This window comes from Myotis davidii, unplaced genomic scaffold, assembly GCF_000327345.1.
Source record: "Myotis davidii unplaced genomic scaffold, ASM32734v1 scaffold337, whole genome shotgun sequence".
NCBI classification, from domain to species: domain Eukaryota; kingdom Metazoa; phylum Chordata; class Mammalia; order Chiroptera; family Vespertilionidae; genus Myotis; species Myotis davidii.
The window spans coordinates 1204221-1209471 of NW_006288250.1; the positions used below are offsets into that span (position 1 = coordinate 1204221).

Consider the following 5251-nt stretch of genomic DNA (forward strand, 5'->3'; position numbering starts at 1 on the left):
CTTTTTGCTCCTCTATAGAAAAGGTAGATTTCCCCACCTCTAGCATCTTTCAAGACTGTCTGCATGTTTGATTTTCTGCAGTTTGAATGTGATATGCCTACTTGAAGTTTTTGGGGTACATATCCTCCTTGGCATTCTCTGAATTTCTTGGATCTGTGGTTTGAAATCTGACATTAATTTGGGGAAATTCTCAATCATTATTACATCAAATAACTCTTTTGTTCCTTTTTCTCTTTCTTCTCCTTCTGGTATTCTTGCTATGCATAGGTTGCACTTTCTGTAGTGTCCTACAGTCCTTGGATATGTTTTTACTGTTGTTTGTTTGTTTGTTTGTTTGTTTGTTTGTTTTTCCTCAGTCTTCTTTCTCATTGCTTTTCAGTTTGGGAAGTTTCTATTGATATATCTTCAAGCACAGATACATTCTTTCTTCAACTGTGTCCTGTCTAAGGAGACCATAAAAGGCATTCTTTATTTCTGTTACAGTGTTTTTAATATCTAGTATTTCTTCTTGATTTTTTTCTTGGCATTTCCATCTCTCTAACTTACATTATCTACCTGTTCTTCCATGTTTTCTATTTCTTCCGTTAGAGCCATTAGCGTATTAATGATAGTTAAATTCCTGGTTTAATAATTCCAATATCCCTGCCATATCTGAGTCTGATGCTTGTTTTGTCTCTTTAAAACTGTTCTTTTGCTAAATGCTTTGTAATATTTTTTGTTGTTTCTGAAAGCCAGATATAATGCACTGGGTAAAACAGACTGCAGCAAATAGGTATTTAGTAATGAGGGGAGAAGCTTCTATAATCCTATAAGTAGGTCTTAGCCTTTTAGTGAGCCTGTGCTCCCAGGCTGTGAACTTAATAAGTTCTGTACAGTCTCCCACCATTCACTCCTACCCACCACAATTAAGAGGAACGAGATGGCTAGAACTGGCTAGAGTTTAGTACTTCCCTTTCTCTAGGTCAGTTAGGCTCTGAAAACACCCTAATAGGTTAAGGCTGGTAAAATACTTTCTCCTGATGGTAGACCTCATTAAGAAAAAGAGAATGCCTTGGTATATTTCCAAATGGTTACTTTCGCTTCCCTCTACAGAAAGCACTAGACTGCAGCCATGGGCAAACTACGGCCAGCTGCGCTTCTGAGAGTCGAAATACCTTGCCACCAACCAATAAGTGGCAGGGCCGGTATTGGAGCCCAGATCTGCCTAACCTCAAAGCCAGTGCTTTTTCCATTATTCAGTGCTGTAGGAATTTCAAGCATGGTTATTGGTAACTCTAAAACTGAGTTCACTGTTGCCTTCAAAGAATAGTTTTAGGGTCTAAACTGCAGCTGGGCAAACTACGGCCGGCGGGCCGGATCCGGCCCATTTGAAATAAATAAAACTAAAAAAAAAAAAAAAGACCGTACCCTTTTATGTAATGATGTTTACTTTGAATTTATATTAGTTCACACAAACACTCCATCCATGCTTTTGTTCCGGCCCTCCGGTCCAGTTTAAGAACCTATTGCAGCCCTCGAATCAAAAAGTTTGCCCACCCCTGCACTAGAGTGTTTTTCTGATACTCAACTGTGAAGACCTGGAGGTAAGAACCATGAAAGTGTGGCAGTCCCCTATTACCGGGTCCCCCTGGAGTTTTTAACCAAATACAGTTTAGGTTTTCCTACCCAGTACTGGTTCCCTTAGAGCAGTGGTCAGCAAACTGTGGCTCTCGAGCCACATGTGGCTCTTTGGCCACTTGAGTGTGGTTCTTCCACAAAATACCAACTTCTGCACATGGGCCACTAAGTTTCAATCGCACTGTACGTGCGCGCCCGCACGTGGTATTTTGTGGAAGAGCCACACTCAAGGGTCCAAAGAGCCGCATGTGCCTCGCGAGCCGCAGTTTGCTGACCACGGCCTCAGAGGTTTCCACTCCTGGGTTTCTACTGGGGTAAGTTGCCATTCTCTGTATTCAGCTATCTCTTCAATTTTAGGAGTAGCAGTTTGCCTTTTGACCTCACTTCTCTGAGCAGACAAAAAGGGCCACATGCTAACCCAAGCATGTCAAACTCATGGCCCGCGGACCACATGCGGCCCACAGTGAATATTTTTGTGGCCCAGCCAATTTAACGGTATGTAAGAAATGTTTTAATAAAAATTTCATAACTTAATTTTTACAATATCCTGTTATACATAATTATTAATAACGAACTACAACATTCATTAATGACTGATTACTATAATCGTGTTGCATTCATTTCTCTTACGCACCTTACGCGCAGACGCATCATTTCTCTCCACTAACACTAGCAGCGAATATTTTACCAGCCGATTGCCACGTCATTAGTCTTGGACTGACTTGTTTGGTGTTTGCAACAGGAAATATTTTGCTTCCAGAGAACAAGAAAAATAGGTTTATTTGTGTTACATTTGCTTATTTGTGCAGTTATTCAGTATCTGGTAAGTTAATGTTAAGAAAAAATATTAATTTTTATTAAAATGTTATATTATTTTATGTTAACAATTACTCATTTATTTCAGCCCATTTTATTCAGCATGTCTCTATAGAAATAAACCTACGTTTCTATGAAAATTGAAGCTTTTGCTTTTAAGTGGCCCACATAAACTTAAACCTTCTTTATTTGGCCCATGTTAGTTATCCTTTGTGCTTGACATGCTTATGCTAACCTGACTAACTCAGGGAAGGCCTACTTGGCAGCCTTGCAAACATAAGAGACCTAAAGTAACCACAAAGGATGATCTGACATTAAAACCTTTTAATTAAAAAGCAGTTTATAGTGGGTAGTTATGTCATAGGCCAGTATCTTCCCTAAGACAAAAATCAACTTCTAACTTCACTGAGCCTATTGTCTTTTTGCATCTAAGATAACATACCTGTGGAATGTCAGGGTAACTTGTAACTTCCCTTTTTTTGGACCCCTCAGGGCACAAACTCCCTCATTGTTATTGTTATCATTTTAATTGTTGACTGTTAACTATCCTATGCCCACCTATGTAAAAGAAGCATGTGTCTATCCTTTTACTTTTTATCCAATCCCAGAGGTTCCCCTCCCCACTCCCAACTTCGCTTTCTCCCACCTTCCTAATCTGTCACCAATGGATTTCATGTAACCCACTTATATCTCCACCCTTGACAGTAATTTATAAAAACAGATGAAAAACCACCGTTCTCCAGAGCATTATCCCAATATGTTTAGATTGTGCTTCCTGGAAATTGTCTACAGTTTGGCTCAAATAACTCACAAAAATTCTTTACAAGTTTGAATGTTTTCTTACACTAACATCTGACACACCTATGAAGATTTGTTGAGTTTTCAGTTTGTTCAGTTTCCTATTTATTGTTAGAACAAAGTGATAACTTCTAAAAGCTCTTTACATGCTGAACTGAAAACCACACACACACAAAATCTCCATTTTCAATCTTTACCTTCACATTTACTGACAAAGTGATAACACTCTTATGAGATTAAGGAGAGGGGAAAAATGCAAATCTCAATTTGTCTCAATGGCATACAAATTGCCTAAAATATGATTAATCATAGTGTTTCCCTTTTTATAAAGCTAAAATGCAAATTATTAATCAATACACTTCATTCTTTCTGAATCAATTAAAACATATGGACAATCAAATTTTGTAGAAATCATTATTATAAACTAAAATATTTCCTAAATAAACACCTAAATATTAAGTTTCCATTAAGGATTTTAAAACAACTTATCAGTATGTACTGCAATTCACTGATTACCCTTACTGCTCAATTAATATGCAGAAAAATAAAGCCTGTTTCTTTTTTTTTTTTTAGTATATTTTATTGGTTTTTCAGAGAGAGGAAGGGAGGGGGACAGAGAGTTAGAAACATCGATGAGAGAGAAACATCGATCAGCTGCCTCCTGCACACCTCCTACTGGGGATGTGCCCACAACCAAGGTACATGCCCTTCACCGGAATCGAACCTGGGACCTTTCGGTCCACAGGCTGACGCTCTATCCACTGAGCCAAACCAGTTAGGGCAAAACCTGTTTCTTAAATCCTAAAATCCTATATGATAAAAGGCTAAGATGCAAATCGACTGAAAGGTGGAACGACCAGTCACTCACTCTCACGCACACTAACCACCAGGGGGCAGACGCTCAACGCAGGAGCTGCCCCCTGGTGATAAGTGCGCTCCCACAGGGGGAGTGCGGCTAGGCCAGAAGCTGAGCTCACGGCTGGCGAGTGCAGCAGTGGTGGTGGAAGCCTCTCCTGCCTCTGCAGCAGTTGGACATCCCCCTGAGGGCTCCCGGACTGCAAGAGGGCGTAGGCCAGGCTGAAGGGACCACCCCCTACCCCCGAGTGCAAGAATTTCGTGCACCAGGCCTCTAGTAGCATTATAATCCCTTTTAAACAATTTAAATTTTGAGATTCTTCCTCTGGAGGAAAATCAGTAGAAAGAGAAAATCTGTATGTGAAATTTGACATTTGGGTTCCAAATTCCCAACATTTGCTATCATTATGGAATAAACCTATGTCAAATTTAATATCCTTAGGAAATCTTCATCCACTGTAGAGTGCTATCTGTTCTTATAGCCAAAATACAGCTAAAATTTTTTGCAATATCACACTGTAAAACAGATGATTACTTTTAAAAAATGTTTTTATTTTAATCCTATCAGAGAATATTTTATTGATTTTAGAGAGAGAGGAAGAGAGAGAGAAACATCGATCAGTGCCTCCCAAACACACCACAAATGGGATCAAACCCACATCCTAGATATATGACCAGAAATTGAACCCCCAATCTTTTTGGTGCATGGGATGGCACTCCAACAAATGGAGCCACCAGCCAGGGCCAACTCATTGCTTTTTATATTACTGACTTAAATTTTATTCAACTGAGTTTTAACTTACTTAACCAAAAGCATGCTGGTTAAATAAGATGAACACATCTAATTCACCTTAAAGAATTTAAAGTATGTTGCAAAATATGCCTTCAAACATTACAAAAATGTGAAAATGGCCAAACCCAAAGGAACTAATATTAGCATTAATTCACTTTACACATTTGCAAATTTTATTTTATTATTTCCACATCTATAATGCATTAGGTACAATAGACATTTCTGAGCCCTTTATACCGTGAACAGATGGTAAACCATTACAAAATTAGGAGCTAGGGTAACATCCTAAGGAATTATTAATTATTATTAATAATTAATAATAATTATTAATTATTCTTGCTCTTCAGCCAGAGGATAGCTACAGACTACAGA

At 38.6% G+C, this 5251-nt stretch overlaps 1 protein-coding gene across 7 annotated transcripts in view; it reads right to left on the reverse strand.

The window, feature by feature from the left end:
- Positions 1 to 5251, reverse strand: part of FUT8 (fucosyltransferase 8 (alpha (1,6) fucosyltransferase)) — a 256928-nt gene that overhangs the window by 175612 nt on the left and 76065 nt on the right. The gene's annotated exons all lie outside the window — the stretch shown is intronic.